The sequence below is a fragment of the Panulirus ornatus genome, chromosome 28 (assembly GCF_036320965.1).
Source record: "Panulirus ornatus isolate Po-2019 chromosome 28, ASM3632096v1, whole genome shotgun sequence".
NCBI lineage: Eukaryota > Metazoa > Arthropoda > Malacostraca > Decapoda > Palinuridae > Panulirus > Panulirus ornatus.
This window is the reverse complement of record NC_092251.1, coordinates 280069-298323: the sequence shown is the minus strand read 5'-3', so window position 1 is coordinate 298323 and position 18255 is coordinate 280069. Positions and strand designations below refer to the sequence as shown.

At 46.3% G+C, this 18255-nt stretch overlaps 1 protein-coding gene across 2 annotated transcripts in view; it reads right to left on the bottom strand.

Moving 5' to 3' along the window:
• The window catches only part of LOC139757749 (putative neural-cadherin 2), a 104037-nt gene extending 90806 nt beyond the window's left edge, over positions 1–13231 (bottom strand). For both annotated transcript variants that reach the window (XM_071678503.1, XM_071678504.1), the window contains exon 1: positions 13118–13231. The gene's annotated coding sequence lies outside the window, so the exon portion shown is untranslated. The remainder of the gene's footprint in view (positions 1–13117) is intronic.
• Between the last annotated feature and the right edge of the window lie 5024 nt (positions 13232–18255).

Below are 18255 nucleotides of genomic sequence, written 5' to 3'. Positions count from 1 at the left end.
CCTGATATCCAGCTCCAACTCTCACGCTGTGCTCCGCGTCCCTGATATCCTGCTCCAACTCTCATGCTGCGCTCAGCGTCCCTGATATCCAGCTCCAACTCTCACGCTGTGCTCCGCGTCCCTGATATCCAGCTCCAACTCTCACGCTGTGCTCCGCGTCCCTGATATCCAGCTCCAACTCTCACGCTGTGCTCCGCGTCCCTGATATCCAGCTCCAACTCTCACGTTGCGCTCCGCGTCCCTGATATCCTGCTCCAACTCTCATGCTGCGCTCAGCGTCCCTGATATCCAGCTCCAACTATCACGCTGCGCTCCGCGTCCCTGATATCCAGCTCCAACTCTCACGTTGCGCTCCGCGTCCCTGATATCCAGCTCCAACTCTCACGCTGTGCTCCGCGTCCCTGATATCCAGCTCCAACTCTCACGTTGCGCTCCGCGTCCCTGATATCCTGCTCCAACTCTCATGCTGCGCTCAGCGTCCCTGATATCCAGCTCCAACTCTCACGCTGTGCTCCGCGTCCCTGATATCCTGCTCCAACTCTCATGCTGCGCTCAGCGTCCCTGATATCCTGCTCCAACTCTCATGCTGCGCTCAGCGTCCCTGATATCCAGCTCCAACTATCACGCTGCGCTCCGCGTCCCTGATATCCAGCTCCAACTATCACGCTGCGCTCCGCGTCCCTGATATCCTGCTCCAACTCTCACGCTGTGCTCCGCGTCCCTGATATCCTGCTCCAACTCTCACGCTGTGCTCCGCGTCCCTGATATCCTGCTCCAACTCTCATGCTGCGCTCAGCGTCCCTGATATCCTGCTCCAACTCTCATGCTGCGCTCAGCGTCCCTGATATCCAGCTCCAACTCTCACGCTGTGCTCCGCGTCCCTGATATCCTGCTCCAACTCTCACGTTGCGCTCCGCGTCCCTGATATCCAGCTCCAACTCTCACGCTGTGCTCCGCGTCCCTGATATCCAGCTCCAACTCTCACGTTGCGCTCCGCGTCCCTGATATCCTGCTCCAACTCTCATGCTGCGCTCAGCGTCCCTGATATCCTGCTCCAACTCTCACGTTGCGCTCCGCGTCCCTGATATCCAGCTCCAACTATCACGCTGCGCTCCGCGTCCCTGATATCCTGCTCCAACTCTCATGCTGCGCTCAGCGTCCCTGATATCCTGCTCCAACTCTCATGCTGCGCTCAGCGTCCCTGATATCCAGCTCCAACTCTCACGCTGTGCTCCGCGTCCCTGATATCCTGCTCCAACTCTCATGCTGCGCTCAGCGTCCCTGATATCCTGCTCCAACTCTCATGCTGCGCTCAGCGTCCCTGATATCCTGCTCCAACTCTCACGTTGCGCTCCGCGTCCCTGATATCCTGCTCCAACTCTCACGTTGCGCTCCGCGTCCCTGATATCCTGCTCCAACTCTCACGCTGTGCTCCGCGTCCCTGATATCCTGCTCCAACTCTCACGCTGTGCTCCGCGTCCCTGATATCCTGCTCCAACTCTCATGCTGCGCTCAGCGTCCCTGATATCCTGCTCCAACTCTCACGCTGTGCTCCGCGTCCCTGATATCCAGCTCCAACTCTCACGTTGCGCTCCGCGTCCCTGATATCCTGCTCCAACTCTCATGCTGCGCTCAGCGTCCCTGATATCCTGCTCCAACTCTCATGCTGCGCTCAGCGTCCCTGATATCCTGCTCCAACTCTCATGCTGCGCTCAGCGTCCCTGATATCCAGCTCCAACTCTCACGTTGCGCTCCGCGTCCCTGATATCCAGCTCCAACTCTCACGCTGTGCTCCGCGTCCCTGATATCCTGCTCCAACTCTCACGCTGTGCTCCGCGTCCCTGATATCCTGCTCCAACTCTCATGCTGCGCTCAGCGTCCCTGATATCCAGCTCCAACTCTCACGCTGTGCTCCGCGTCCCTGATATCCTGCTCCAACTCTCACGTTGCGCTCCGCGTCCCTGATATCCTGCTCCAACTCTCATGCTGCGCTCAGCGTCCCTGATATCCAGCTCCAACTATCACGCTGCGCTCCGCGTCCCTGATATCCTGCTCCAACTCTCATGCTGCGCTCAGCGTCCCTGATATCCTGCTCCAACTCTCACGTTGCGCTCCGCGTCCCTGATATCCTGCTCCAACTCTCATGCTGCGCTCAGCGTCCCTGATATCCTGCTCCAACTCTCACGTTGCGCTCCGCGTCCCTGATATCCAGCTCCAACTATCACGCTGCGCTCCGCGTCCCTGATATCCAGCTCCAACTCTCACGCTGTGCTCCGCGTCCCTGATATCCAGCTCCAACTCTCACGCTGTGCTCCGCGTCCCTGATATCCAGCTCCAACTCTCACGTTGCGCTCCGCGTCCCTGATATCCTGCTCCAACTCTCATGCTGCGCTCAGCGTCCCTGATATCCTGCTCCAACTCTCACGCTGTGCTCCGCGTCCCTGATATCCAGCTCCAACTCTCACGTTGCGCTCCGCGTCCCTGATATCCAGCTCCAACTATCACGCTGCGCTCCGCGTCCCTGATATCCTGCTCCAACTCTCATGCTGCGCTCAGCGTCCCTGATATCCAGCTCCAACTCTCACGTTGCGCTCCGCGTCCCTGATATCCAGCTCCAACTCTCACGCTGTGCTCCGCGTCCCTGATATCCAGCTCCAACTATCACGCTGCGCTCCGCGTCCCTGATATCCAGCTCCAACTCTCACGTTGCGCTCCGCGTCCCTGATATCCTGCTCCAACTCTCATGCTGCGCTCAGCGTCCCTGATATCCAGCTCCAACTCTCACGTTGCGCTCCGCGTCCCTGATATCCTGCTCCAACTCTCACGTTGCGCTCCGCGTCCCTGATATCCTGCTCCAACTCTCATGCTGCGCTCAGCGTCCCTGATATCCTGCTCCAACTCTCACGCTGTGCTCCGCGTCCCTGATATCCTGCTCCAACTCTCACGCTGTGCTCCGCGTCCCTGATATCCTGCTCCAACTCTCATGCTGCGCTCAGCGTCCCTGATATCCTGCTCCAACTCTCACGCTGTGCTCCGCGTCCCTGATATCCAGCTCCAACTCTCACGTTGCGCTCCGCGTCCCTGATATCCAGCTCCAACTATCACGCTGCGCTCCGCGTCCCTGATATCCAGCTCCAACTCTCACGTTGCGCTCCGCGTCCCTGATATCCAGCTCCAACTCTCACGCTGTGCTCCGCGTCCCTGATATCCAGCTCCAACTCTCACGCTGTGCTCCGCGTCCCTGATATCCAGCTCCAACTCTCACGCTGTGCTCCGCGTCCCTGATATCCTGCTCCAACTCTCATGCTGCGCTCAGCGTCCCTGATATCCTGCTCCAACTCTCATGCTGCGCTCAGCGTCCCTGATATCCTGCTCCAACTCTCATGCTGCGCTCAGCGTCCCTGATATCCTGCTCCAACTCTCATGCTGCGCTCAGCGTCCCTGATATCCAGCTCCAACTCTCACGTTGCGCTCCGCGTCCCTGATATCCTGCTCCAACTCTCACGCTGTGCTCCGCGTCCCTGATATCCTGCTCCAACTCTCACGTTGCGCTCCGCGTCCCTGATATCCTGCTCCAACTCTCACGTTGCGCTCCGCGTCCCTGATATCCTGCTCCAACTCTCATGCTGCGCTCAGCGTCCCTGATATCCTGCTCCAACTCTCATGCTGCGCTCAGCGTCCCTGATATCCTGCTCCAACTCTCACGCTGTGCTCCGCGTCCCTGATATCCAGCTCCAACTATCACGCTGCGCTCCGCGTCCCTGATATCCTGCTCCAACTCTCATGCTGCGCTCAGCGTCCCTGATATCCTGCTCCAACTCTCATGCTGCGCTCAGCGTCCCTGATATCCTGCTCCAACTCTCACGCTGTGCTCCGCGTCCCTGATATCCTGCTCCAACTCTCATGCTGCGCTCAGCGTCCCTGATATCCTGCTCCAACTCTCATGCTGCGCTCAGCGTCCCTGATATCCAGCTCCAACTCTCACGTTGCGCTCCGCGTCCCTGATATCCTGCTCCAACTCTCACGTTGCGCTCCGCGTCCCTGATATCCTGCTCCAACTCTCACGTTGCGCTCCGCGTCCCTGATATCCAGCTCCAACTCTCACGTTGCGCTCCGCGTCCCTGATATCCAGCTCCAACTCTCACGCTGTGCTCCGCGTCCCTGATATCCAGCTCCAACTCTCACGTTGCGCTCCGCGTCCCTGATATCCAGCTCCAACTCTCACGTTGCGCTCCGCGTCCCTGATATCCAGCTCCAACTCTCACGCTGTGCTCCGCGTCCCTGATATCCTGCTCCAACTCTCATGCTGCGCTCAGCGTCCCTGATATCCAGCTCCAACTATCACGCTGCGCTCCGCGTCCCTGATATCCTGCTCCAACTCTCACGTTGCGCTCCGCGTCCCTGATATCCTGCTCCAACTCTCATGCTGCGCTCAGCGTCCCTGATATCCTGCTCCAACTCTCATGCTGCGCTCAGCGTCCCTGATATCCAGCTCCAACTCTCACGTTGCGCTCCGCGTCCCTGATATCCTGCTCCAACTCTCACGTTGCGCTCCGCGTCCCTGATATCCTGCTCCAACTCTCATGCTGCGCTCAGCGTCCCTGATATCCAGCTCCAACTATCACGCTGCGCTCCGCGTCCCTGATATCCAGCTCCAACTCTCACGTTGCGCTCCGCGTCCCTGATATCCAGCTCCAACTCTCACGTTGCGCTCCGCGTCCCTGATATCCAGCTCCAACTCTCACGCTGTGCTCCGCGTCCCTGATATCCAGCTCCAACTCTCACGCTGTGCTCCGCGTCCCTGATATCCTGCTCCAACTCTCACGCTGTGCTCCGCGTCCCTGATATCCTGCTCCAACTCTCACGTTGCGCTCCGCGTCCCTGATATCCAGCTCCAACTCTCACGTTGCGCTCCGCGTCCCTGATATCCTGCTCCAACTCTCATGCTGCGCTCAGCGTCCCTGATATCCTGCTCCAACTCTCATGCTGCGCTCAGCGTCCCTGATATCCTGCTCCAACTCTCACGTTGCGCTCCGCGTCCCTGATATCCTGCTCCACCTTTCACGCTGCGCCCCGTGTCCCTGATATCCTGCTCCAACTCTCATGCTGCGCTCAGCGTCCCTGATATCCAGCTCCAACTATCACGCTGCGCTCCGCGTCCCTGATATCCTGCTCCAACTCTCATGCTGCGCTCAGCGTCCCTGATATCCAGCTCCAACTCTCACGCTGTGCTCCGCGTCCCTGATATCCTGCTCCAACTCTCACGTTGCGCTCCGCGTCCCTCAAGACCTGTACCACTTCTCACTATGAGTTACTTGTCCCTCAGGTCATGCACCACTTCTCACGCTGAGTTCCGCGTTCCTGAGATCTGTTGCTACAACCTTTAACCATCTTCTTGGCCAACCTGACTCCTCCTCCTCCCACGCACCTCCGTCCTCAACACCCTCCCGGGCCCTCCTCCCACGCACCTCCGCTCTTTCAGGTTCATCTGCTGTCTCCCATTCTCTCTACATGTCCAAACCATTTCAAAATCCATGTCTGTCTTAGTTGCAGACTAAATGACGACAAAATTATTCTATCTGATGCTTAACATTCTTTTCAGAAATCTCATATGTCTCTCTCGCCATCAGTCATGTTATTGCTCATTAGCTGTGTTGTTAGCATGGCAGCAAATTAGGTTAATGACAAATAACAATGAAGACCTGATGATTTTCATACCACTGCGTTTTCCGCTCACTTTTGCTAAAGTAGTATCAAGAGAAAGTAACTAGAAAACCTCGGCAATAAGAATTTAAGAGATGTCGTCTGACAACACCTTTGCGATGTGTCTCCCCGCTCCATAATGCATGCGATATCAACGTGAAATTTGAAGACAAAGGGATCGTGCACGTTCCATCATGAGAACGTTAAATATTAATGACTACTGAGCAAACCCACGTTAACGCACGCTCATCTAATATATATCGCCCACCCCATCCACATTCACCCACGCGTGCTCATGTGTACCCGCATATATATATATATATATATATATATATATATATATATATATACATATATATATATATATATATATATATATATATATATATATATATATATATATATATATATACGAATAAAGTGGATATGAACGCGCACCTTCATAGAACATACAAAGCTCCATCAGCCAGGATCGAACCTGGGACCCCTTGTGCAAGAGGCAGGCATGCTAACCGCTAGGCTAAGGGACTGTATAATAGGAAACAACTATTCGAAATACTAAGTACTCGAATACCCTTCGTCTCACTATGGTGAGCAACGGGGTCTATCGGTTGTTTCCGAACAGAACACATAGCCAGCTGAGAGCGTTTTACCGAACCTGACTGTACAACGCGGAGTTATATGAATACGAATAAAGTGTATATGAACGCGCACCTTCTATATATATATATATATATATTTTATTATACTTTGTCGCTGGTTCAGCGTTAGCGAGGTAGCGCAAGGAAACAGACGAAAGAATGGCCCAACCCACCCAAATACACATGTACATACATACACGTCCACACACGCACATGTACATACCTATACATCTCAACATATACATATATATATACACACATATACATATATACACGTACATAATTCATACTTGCTGACTTTATATATTCCCGTCGCCACCCCGCCACACATGAAATGACAACCCCCTCCCCTCGCATGTGCGTGGGGTAGCGATAGGAAGACAATAAAGGCCACATTCGTTTACACTCAGTCTCTAGCTTTCATGTATAATGCACCGAAACCACAGCTCCCTTTCCACATCTAGGCCCCACAAACCTTTCCATGGTTTACCCCAGATGCTTCACATGCCCTGGTTCAATCCATTGACAGCACGTCGACCCCGGTATACCACATCGTTCCAATTCACTCTATTCCTTGCACATCTTTTATCCTCCTGCATGTTCAAGCCCCGATCGCTCAAAATCTTTTTCACTCCATCTTTCCACCTTTTCTTTTCATATATATGAAAAGAAACAAGGTTACAAAAAATGTAATGTAAGTGCGGAAAGCTTCCATTTCAATAGGGATCATCTTATAATAGAGATTATGATAAATATTAGAAGGTAAAGAACTCTAGTGAAGCGTAGTTTAGAAAAAAACAACAAAACTACTGTCTATCCTCGAGTAACCAATAGCCACACATTAATATGGCTTACCCCGTAATATCTGTAAGAGAGGAAGAACCAAAATCACGGTTTAGTGTATATAGTGAGGTTTAAAGACAGATTTAGAGTCGGTTAACTGTAGAAACGACTGTGTCGAGCATGAACTACGAAGTTATAGAGTCTTTCCAGTTGTAAAAGCTGAACTCCCTTTATAGATGAATATCTCTGTACAAAATAACTACTACTAAGAATCTGCATCATGTAAGAAGGACACTTTTTTCCTTTTTCAAGGAAGAAACAATCAGTCGTGGAATACAATATTTTCACTGTAAATTTAATTTACCTTACGTTAATACTATATATGTCTATTACTGCATCAATATAGATTATACTCTCGCCGTTTTCCGCGTTAGCGAATTAGCTCCACGAACAGATAAAGAAAAACAGCGTTGCTTTAATAAAGGCTGTGTTAGCAAAGAACAAACCTACAGATGATAAAGAGACAGGTGTATATGTGATAACATGCAAGGATTGTCATGATAGAGTATATGTGGGAGAAACGGGAATAGACACTGGTAAACGAATCTATGATTATAAGAGATGTTAGAGCGGAAAACGATAACAGTGCTGTTTTGGTACACATAAGGGACTTTGACCATAATATCGATGTCAACTACTGTGATATTGCTTTTAAATCTTATGATTATGTGAAATGCATAATTGTTAAATCTCTTCTCATGAGTTCTGTGCATAATTCTAATGAATTGGGCAAATTCTCATGTAAGATAATTATATGTAATAATGTTAAGGAATATGTAACAAAATTATGTGTAATAATGTTAAGGAATATGTACAACTGCCCAGGTAACGGGTGAGGTCATGGCAGGGAAGATCTCAGATATACATGTACATAACTTTGTTTATGGATGGGGTTGTTAGGGAGGTGAATGCAAGAGTTTTGGAAAGAGGGGCAAGTATGAAGTCTGTTGTGGATGAGAGAGCTTGGGAAGTGAATCAGTTGTTGTTCGCTGATGATACAGCGCTGGTGGCTGATTCATGTGAGAAACTGCAGAAGCTGGTGACTGAGTTTGGCAAAGTGTGTGAAAGAAGAAAGTTAAGAGTAAATGTGAATAAGAGCAAGGTTATTAGGTACAGTAGGGTTGAGGGTCAAGTCAATTGGGAGGTAAGTTTGAATGGAGAAAAACTGGAGGAAGTAAAGTGTTTTAGATATCTGGGAGTGGATCTGGCAGCGGATGGAACCATGGAAGCGGAAGTGAATCATAGGGTGGGGGAGGGGGCGAAAATCCTGGGAGCCTTGAAGAATGTGTGGAAGTCAAGAACATTATCTCGGAAAGCAAAAATTGGTATGTTTGAAGGAATAGTGGTTCCAACAATGTTATATGGTTGCGAGGCGTGGGCTATGGATAGAGTTGTGCGCAGGAGGGTGGATGTGCTGGAAATGAGATGTTTGAGGACAATGTGTGGTGTGAGGTGGTTTGATCGAGTAAGTAATGTAAGGGTAAGAGAGATGTGTGGAAATAAAAAGAGCGTGGTTGAGAGAGCAGAGGAGGGTGTTTTGAAATGGTTTGGGCACATGGAGAGAATGAGTAAGGAAAGATTGACCAAGATGATATATGTGTCGGAGGTGGAGGGAACGAGAAGTGGGAGACCAAATTGGAGGTGGAAAGATGGAGTGAAAAAGATTTTGTGTGATCGGGGCCTGAACATGCAGGAGGGTGAAAGGAGGGCAAGGAATAGAGTGAATTGGATCGATATGGTATACCGGGGTTGACGTGCTGTCAGTGGATTAAATCAGGGCATGTGAAGCGTCTGGGGTAAACGATGGAAAGCCGTGTAGGTATGTATATTTGCGTGTGTGGACGTGTATGTATATACACGTGTATGGGGGTGGGTTGGGCCATTTCTTTCGTCTGTTTCCTTGCGCTACCTCGCAAACGCGGGAGACAGCGGCAAAAAAAAAAAAAAAATTTCGTTCTCTATTTCTGATGTCATTCCAATTCGTAAAGGCTTCTGAAAACCCGAAACTGTCATGGAATCCAGAAAAAATCGTCTGCGTTGTGTGGTTTTACGTTTAACCATATATATCTATTAATTTATTATACTATATCGCTATCTCCCGCGTCATCGAGATAGCGCAAAGGAATAGACGAAAGAATGGTCCAACCCATCCACACACACATGTATATACATAAACGCCCACACACGCACATATACTTATCTATACATTTCAACGCATACATACATAGACACATACATATATACACATGTACATATTCATACATGCTACCTTCATCCATTCCCGCCTCCACCCCGCCACACATGAAATGGCACCTTCCCCTCCCCCCGCGTACGAGGTAGGGCCAGGAAAAGACAACAAAGGCCACATTCGTTCGCTCAGTCTCTAGCTGTCATGTGTAATATATATATATATATATATATATATATATATATATATATATATATATATATATATATATATATATATATACAAATTATTGCTCAAATTACAGAGGTATAAGTTTGTTGAGTATTCCTGGTAAATTATATGGGAGGGTATTGATTGAGAGGGTGAAGGCATGTACAGAGCATCAGATTGGGGAAGAGCAGTGCGGTTTCAGAAGTGGTAGAGGATGTGTGGATCAGGTGTTTGCTTTGAAGAATGTATGTGAGAAATACTTAGAAAAGCAAATGGATTTGTATGTAGCATTTATGGATCTGGAGAAGGCATATGATAGAGTTGATAGAGATGCTCTGTGGAAGGTATTAAGAATATATGGTGTGGGAGGCAAGTTGTTAGAAGCAGTGAAAAGTTTTTATCGAGGATGTAAGGCATGTGTACGTGTAGGAAGAGAGGAAAGTGATTGGTTCTCAGTGAATGTAGGTTTGCGGCAGGGGTGTGTGATGTCTCCATGGTTGTTTAATTTGTTTATGGATGGGGTTGTTAGGGAGGTAAATGCAAGAGTCCTGGAAAGAGGGGCAAGTATGAAGTCTGTTGGGGATGAGAGAGCTTGGGAAGTGAGTCAGTTGTTGTTCGCTGATGATACAGCGCTGGTGGCTGATTCATGTGAGAAACTGCAGAAGCTGGTGACTGAGTTTGGTAAAGTGTGTGGAAGAAGAAAGTTAAGAGTAAATGTGAATAAGAGCAAGGTTATTAGGTACAGTAGGGTTGAGGGTCAAGTCAATTGGGAGGTGAGTTTGAATGGAGAAAAACTGGAGGAAGTGAAGTGTTTTAGATATCTGGGAGTGGATCTGTCAGCGGATGGAACCATGGAAGCGGAAGTGGATCATAGGGTGGGGGAGGGGGCGAAAATTTTGGGAGCCTTGAAAAATGTGTGGAAGTCGAGAACATTATCTCGGAGAGCAAAAATGGGTATGTTTGAAGGAATAGTGGTTCCAACAATGTTGTATGGTTGCGAGGCGTGGGCTATGGATAGAGTTGTGCGCAGGAGGATGGATGTGCTGGAAATGAGATGTTTGAGGACAATGTGTGGTATGAGGTGGTTTGATCGAGTAAGTAACGTAAGGGTAAGAGAGATGTGTGGAAATAAAAAGAGCGTGGTTGAGAGAGCAGAAGAGGGTGTTTTGAAATGGTTTGGGCACATGGAGAGAATGAGTGAGGAAAGATTGACCAAGAGGATATATGTGTCGGAGGTGGAGGGAACGAGGAGAAGAGGGAGACCAAATTGGAGGTGGAAAGATGGAGTGAAAAAGATTTTGTGTGATCGGGGCCTGAACATGCAGGAGGGTGAAAGGAGGGCAAGGAGTAGAGTGAATTGGAGCGATGTGGTGTACAGGGGTTGACGTGCTGTCAGTGGATTGAATCAAGGCATGTGAAGCGTCTGGGGTAAACCATGGAAAGCTGTGTAGGTATGTATATTTGCGTGTGTGGACGTGTGTATGTACATGTGTATGGGGGGGGGGGGGTTGGGCCATTTCTTTCGTCTGTTTCCTTGCGCTACCTCGCAAACGCGGGAGACAGCGACAAAGTATAAAAAAAAAAAAAAAATATATATTGGCGGAATGCGTGCATAGTGCCATTGTGCAAAGGCAAAGGGGATAAGAGTGAATGCTCAAATTACAGAGGTATAAGTTTGTTGAGTATTCCTGGGAAATTATATGGGAGGGTATTGATTGAGAGGGTCAAGGCATGTACAGAGCATCAGATTGGGGAAGAGCAGTGTGGTTTCAGAAGTGGTAGAGGATGTGTGGATCAGGTGTTTGCTTTGAAGAATGTATGTGAGAAATACTTAGAAAAGCAAATGGATTTGTATGTAGCATTTATGGATCTGGAGAAGGCATATGATAGAGCTGATAGAGATGCTCTGTGGAAGGTATTAAGAATATATGGTGTGGGAGGCAAGTTGTTAGAAGCAGTGAAAAGTTTTTATCGAGGATGTAAGGCATGTGTACGTGTAGGAAGAGAGGAAAGTGATTGGTTCTCAGTGAATGTAGGTTTGCGGCAGGGGTGTGTGATGTCTCCATGGTTGTTTAATTTGTTTATGGATGGGGTTGTTAGGGAGGTAAATGCAAGAGTTTTGGAAAGAGGGGCAAGTATGAAGTCTGTTGGGGATGAGAGAGCTTGGGAAGTGAATCAGTTGTTGTTCGCTGATGATACAGCGCTGGTGGCTGATTCATGTGAGAAACTGCAGAAGCTGGTGACTGAGTTTGGTAAAGTGTGTGAAAGAAGAAATTTAAGAGTAAATGTGAATAAGAGTAAGGTTATTAGGTACAGTAGGGTTGAGGGTCAAGTCAATTGGGAGGTAAGTTTGAATGGAGAAAAACTGGAGGAAGTAAAGTGTTTTAGATATCCGGGAGTGGATCTGGCAGCGGATGGAACCATGGAAGCGGAAGTGGATCATAGGGTGGGGGAGGGGGCGAAAATTCTGGGAGCCTTGAAGAATGTGTGGAAGTCGAGAACATTATCTCGGAGAGCAAAAATGGGTATGTTTGAAGGAATAGTGGTTCCAACAATGTTGTATGGTTGCGAGGCGTGGGCTATGGATAGAGTTGTGCGCAGGAGGATGGATGTGCTGGAAATGAGATGTTTGAGGACAATGTGTGGTGTGAGGTGGTTTGATCGACTAAGTAACGTAAGGGTAAGAGAGATGTGTGGAAATAAAAAGATCGTGGTTGAGAGAGCAGAAGAGGGTGTTTTGAAATGGTTTGGGCACATGGAGAGAATGAGTGAGGAAAGATTGACCAAGAGGATATATGTGTCGGAGGTGAAGGGAACGAGGAGAAATGGGAGACCAAATTGGAGGTGGAAAGATGGAGTGAAAAAGACTTTGTGTGATCGGGGCCTGAACATGCAGGAGGGTGAAAGGAGGGCAGGGAATAGAGTGAATTGGATCGATGTGGTATACCGGGGTTGACGTGCTGTCAGTGGATTGAATCAGGGCGTGTGAAGCGTCTGGGGGTAAACCATGGAAAGCTGTGTAGTAATGTATATTTGCGTGTGTGGACGTATGTATATACATGTGTATGGGGGTGGGGTTGGGCCATTTCTTTCGTCTGTTTCCTTGCGCTACCTCGCAAACGTGGGAGACAGCGACAAAGCAAAAAAAAAAAAAAAAAAAAAAAAAAATATATATATATATATATATATATATATATATATATATATATATATATATATATATATAAACTTACCTTATGGTAGTTAACAACAGTCTAAGTTACTTTGCATAGAACACTGAACTTTCTCAAACTTATTTTTGAAGACATTTATTCCAAGAACTGTTAGTTTACCGAAATTATGTATATAATGGTGAGCCGTATGTTTCGTGTATGAAAATATAATTTCAATAACCAGTTTTCTGAGAGTATTTGATAAACATTTTGCATATCAATACACTATCTTCGTAAAGGTTTTGAAATATGATTATCTTTCCACATCTCTAAAAACATCAGCGTTTAATCGGACAATAAACACTTTTTAAACGCCTCACCGAAGCAGAGAACACAACCGTGTTTTTTTTAGTCATGCACTTCGTCACTAAATGGTCACGATGGCAAGTTTGGCTCACAGGAGCGGTAAGGTATACACTCACACGGTGTGAGGGTCGGACCCAGACTGACGGTTGGCCATGCTGGTCTCACCCTCACACCCGGTCCACTATTGCCAACACAACATAGCACCGTGACCCTTTCCCTATCCTCACTTCCTTTGATCATTAAATTTTATGAAACAGATACCTAAACATGCATAGATTAATTACAGGATGTCAGAGAGATATATCAAGTTCATCATTAATTGTTATCATACATTTCATTTTTTTTGTCTATGGCACGAGGGAGGTTTTGGTGACAGTCGCCCAGAGGGTTGCAACACCGGGTAAACACTGCGCTAGTGTGACCAATCAAATAATTCACAGTGTGTCTCCCGTCCGTCTACGTGAGAGACCCTGGCGCTGGTTTCAACTTCCTTCACTATTCTCCATTCCTCAAATTTTTCATCTCACTAACTCAGCAAAGTGACTCTCGGGAGATTATGCTCTACAGGAAATTCACAAAACCCTCTGATCTGAACTTTCTATAAATACAGTCTGCTTTGTAACCAGCAGAGGAAAGAGGTTCATAATAAGGGGAGTCATTACTGGTTCTGGCTCGGTTATATGGGAAGGTCTAAGTGGGAGAATGATTAACTCTCTCCCTCGCTGTACATAACCATGTGGGGTGGAGAACGTCTTTATCCCTAAGTGGTGTGTTACACTCTGCTATAACCAAGAACCTCGAGAAGTCATAATAATCATTTTCTTCGAAGTTTCCGGTTCTTATACTCAGCTGCTGGAGAAGTCTCTTCACCTGAGGCCGTCATGTGAGGTATTAGTGGTTCCTCTTATTGCACGACAGGAGAGTCACCCTTGCTGACTTGGGATCAGTACAACTCATTGAACCAATACTGGAGATTTTTTGTAGAAATGAGCTGCGTATGATATTGACTTCCATTGCAAACAGCTAGGGTTAAAGGTTTTACAAGACCTGTAGTGGTAGTTCTAATGCACTGCAGGTTGGCCCTTCACACCCAAACCCATCCAGACCTAGCAGGAGAGGAGATGCTAAAGGCAACAGTGAGGAACTTGACAGATACAACCATTTTTCAAGAATCGTCGGCGAAAAAAAGTGCATTTCTTTTCTTGATAGAATGTAAATAATAACAAATTTACAGAAAACTTTTTACTTCGTCAATATTCATCTTAACTTACACATAAAACGTGTTGACATCTTGTGGAATTGTTTAATGTCTTCGAACTTTACCAGTTGACTTCAATGTTTATAATCATTTGTGTTGACACATGACATATTACCATGTAATCATTCTTACATTGGCAGTCACACAATAAATTGTTTATTGCATTATATAACTTTTCACTCATGCTCATCATGATGCCAACTCATAGATGGTTCGAGTGACAAATGTCTTGAATCACGCACATAACTGTATGTTCAAGACTCGTCATGTTAGAAGTTGCACCTCCTTGCTTGACAATTTACATTATCTGCTCTTTACATAGATACATATTTTTCCTTAAACTGTTTTGTTAGTCAAGGCACTGCCTATAAGGCTGCCCATCTCATCAATTTTCCAAAAATTAACGTAGTATGGTACACTCGGATCCTGTTGTGTGCTATGACACTAAATGATCAATGGCTAGTTAATCCGGTTCAGATGCCAGGAAAATGCTATCATATGGATTAAACTAATCTCTGGCAAGTTCTTCTTTTGCGAACAAATCATTCCTTAATGTATCCAAAATTATCTGGTTACAGTTACATACCACACTGAAGCATTCCAGTCTTGTGCAGGTTAAGAAGGACTTTCACATATTATCTTGATGTCCTCAACCAGTACCAAATGATTTACACTTTTTCATTCATATTTCATCTCTCTCTAGTCCAGTGAATGTACGCATAGTTGGGAGGATTGGAGAAATTCCAGTTGTCATAGGTCTCACAGATGGATTAAGAGGATGCAGCTGATCACTGATATGTTTTAGGCAAATACTTGCATCCATTAAAGTTTTTGTGGATGATTTGCCCATGAGCTCATGTCGGTTTGCAGTTCACTGCATGTTTCATCAGAAGTGTGTGCTGGCTGACCTATAAGTATTGCGTGCGAGAAAGACACTATGCACATACAGTCGAAATTCCTATAGCGTTGGTAACATAGATGTACTCTGTTTTAAATAACTCTGATCTCCACCAACAGTATCAGTTGATATTATCTCTACGAAAAATTTAGGATAGAATTTGCTTACTAGTTCTGTAGTAGAAGAGGAGGAAGTCATACTTGTGACTTAGGTAGTTTTGACGGCGTCCAAGAAAATCATTTGCCATGTTAAGACTATGTTCACGAAGGAGCGATAGCTGGGTATGATGACTTGACCTTTGACTTTGTTTTCAGTGATCAGGCCAGACCAACATTTTGTTGTGACACCTGGCTTTTGACAGATCAGGCTCGGTCCTTTGGTCAAACAGGTTACAAGTAAAAACTTTTAACTCGTAGGTTATGAACACCTTGTACATTATAAACACCTTGTGCATTAGCTGCTTATCACTCATAGGGTAATGGTATCCATTCCCTATCCGAGTCTGTCTGTCTGTTTTTTGCCCCCCCCCCCCCTCTCCTCTCTCTCTCTCTCTCTCTCTCTCTCTCTCTCTCTCTCTCTCTCTCTCTCTCTCTCTCTCTCTCTCTCTCTCTCTCTCTCTCTCTCTCTCTCTCTCTCTCTCTCTCTCTCTTTTTCTTCTTCTTCTTCTTCTTCTTCTTCTTCTTCTTCTTCTTCTACGTCTTTTGTGGTCTACACATTACTTTCCGCGAAAATGTCCACCTTTTCATCACCCAGAATGAATATATGAAAATGCACATCACATCATTCCAAACTTCATATTACCAGCCAACGATACAATTCAGGTAATATTTCCTTGAGTTAAGACCATTCATTTCGCTATGCACTTCCTTTATACCTAATTTTTACAGATATTCGGAATATTCCGTCCTGATATAACTCACTGAATGGACCATGTTTTATACAAATCAGAACTGGAATTTGAATTTCAGATGAGACGAAATTAATTTCTGCTCGAGACCAGTGAATGTCTGACTCATATGCCTGCATGTGTAAAAAGCAAAGGCTAGGAAGAGAATGGCTAGGCTCACTAGAGTAGTTGATAACGGTTGTCATTATACATGTACAAAATCTGAGTATTTGTATCTGACATAAATTGTCATTAGCAGTATGATCAAAAGATGTGTACGTGAAATATAATTGTTTTAAAACCCTGTGTGATCTGACTGATCCAGCCTTATTTATTTGACTCCCTTGGCATACTTTAGTCTGTCCATATGTATGATACTTTATTCACCTTAATCTCTTCAGTACTGTTTGTTATAAGTCGACTATCCCGTCCTGTTAGTTATCAGTCGACCAGACTGTAAGTTATCAATCCCCATTCTATTTTGCCAGTTATCAGTCTACCATTCTATGCTGTCAGTTATCAGTCCACATTCTATGTTGTCAGTTATCAGTCTACCATTCTATGTTGTCAGTTATCAGTTCACCACTCTCATTGCCTGACACAGCACCCAGTTGGCAACAGCGAGGACGTGAAGTATGGTGCGACTTGTGGAAAAGTCTATCATCTCTCTGAGTTTCTCTGGGGTTCATTATGGTTTTCTTGTATCTGAGATCTAGAAAACAACTGAAGCTCCTCGAGGTTTCTAGTAACTTCAGTGGAATGTGCAAGTCTATCTAGGTCCCTGAGGCTATTAGTGACTTTGATAAGTCCTGAGGTTTCTTAAGGCCTCTTGGTCTCTTTCTGAGGTATAATAGTACTTTTATTACGTCCAGAGTACACTCGGATCTTGTGAAGTCCTGAGAGACCTGGTATCTCGTAGTATGTCATGGGCGTCAAAGTGGTCTTCTTGACCCTTCGGGTGTATACTGGAAACTTTCAAGTGTTAAAGTGTCTTCTAGTATCGTCTGTGAACTCTCGGTGCTTGTGAAATTCCCTTGGTGCCTCTTACGATTTCTTGAGGTTTTCTAGGGTCTCCTTGAACCTTTCAAGATCTCCTCGAGTCTTTTGGTCTCATGAGGTCCCCTCTGTCTCTTAAGCTCTCAGGAATCACCTGGAATACTATGAGGTCTTCTTGTACTGTGTCTTAAAACTTTAGGCCCTTAAGAAATCTCTGTGATGTCATGGTACAGTAGATTAGAACAATTAACACTTGGAAAAGAATCTCCACGGAATTAGCCTAACATACAGGAGTAAACGACATAGGAAATTAAGAAAATAAACAAAGAAACCTGCAAGCATCATGCACTAAATGTCTCATCTGTTTCCTCTGGAATAGCTGTGCTCTTTTGAACATGGCTCATGACGTGTGTGTAGCCATCGCATTGTGTGGTAACTGTCTCGGTAAGCCCTCTGCCCCAGCTTCATTCATTCACCGTAGATCTAATTCCTAAACAGACTAGTCAGGATCTGTTTACAGACCAGTCAGGGTGTGTTCAGAGTGATGCTTTGTACAGAGGCACGGCATATGCATCTAAATCGGACGTCAACCCTTTGCATGACACTTCAGCATGACGATAAAACCCTCGGGTGTGACGGCCTTGTTTTTGCCATGACCCTAAGAGTTCACGTCCAAGGACAACACATCAAGAGGGCGTACTATCGTCCTTAAGGGGTTAATCAAAACCTGTGAGAGCCAGGGAGGGAAGTTAGTGCTGGACTCTGGCTCTATGGACCTGATACTTGAAAATAAGTTGTGAAGGAACCTGAGCGACGGACGAAGCTGGTGCAGAAGGTGACGTGTTATGTAGTAAGACTGGTGACCTGTCATCTGGATGACGTTCAAGAACAGGTTCCCTTACCAGACAGTTTGAAAGACAAGGTCCGGATGAGTACTTCGAGATAATTGACTACATAAAATATTTAGTAACTCTCTTACTTTAATTTTCTTTCCCATGGAGCAGTATGTTTACATAAACAACTAACATCATATCAGAGATGATATATTCCATGTAGCAGTGTTTAGGTGCACAACATGCATATCACAGATAACATTTTTCACACTGTATTTCCT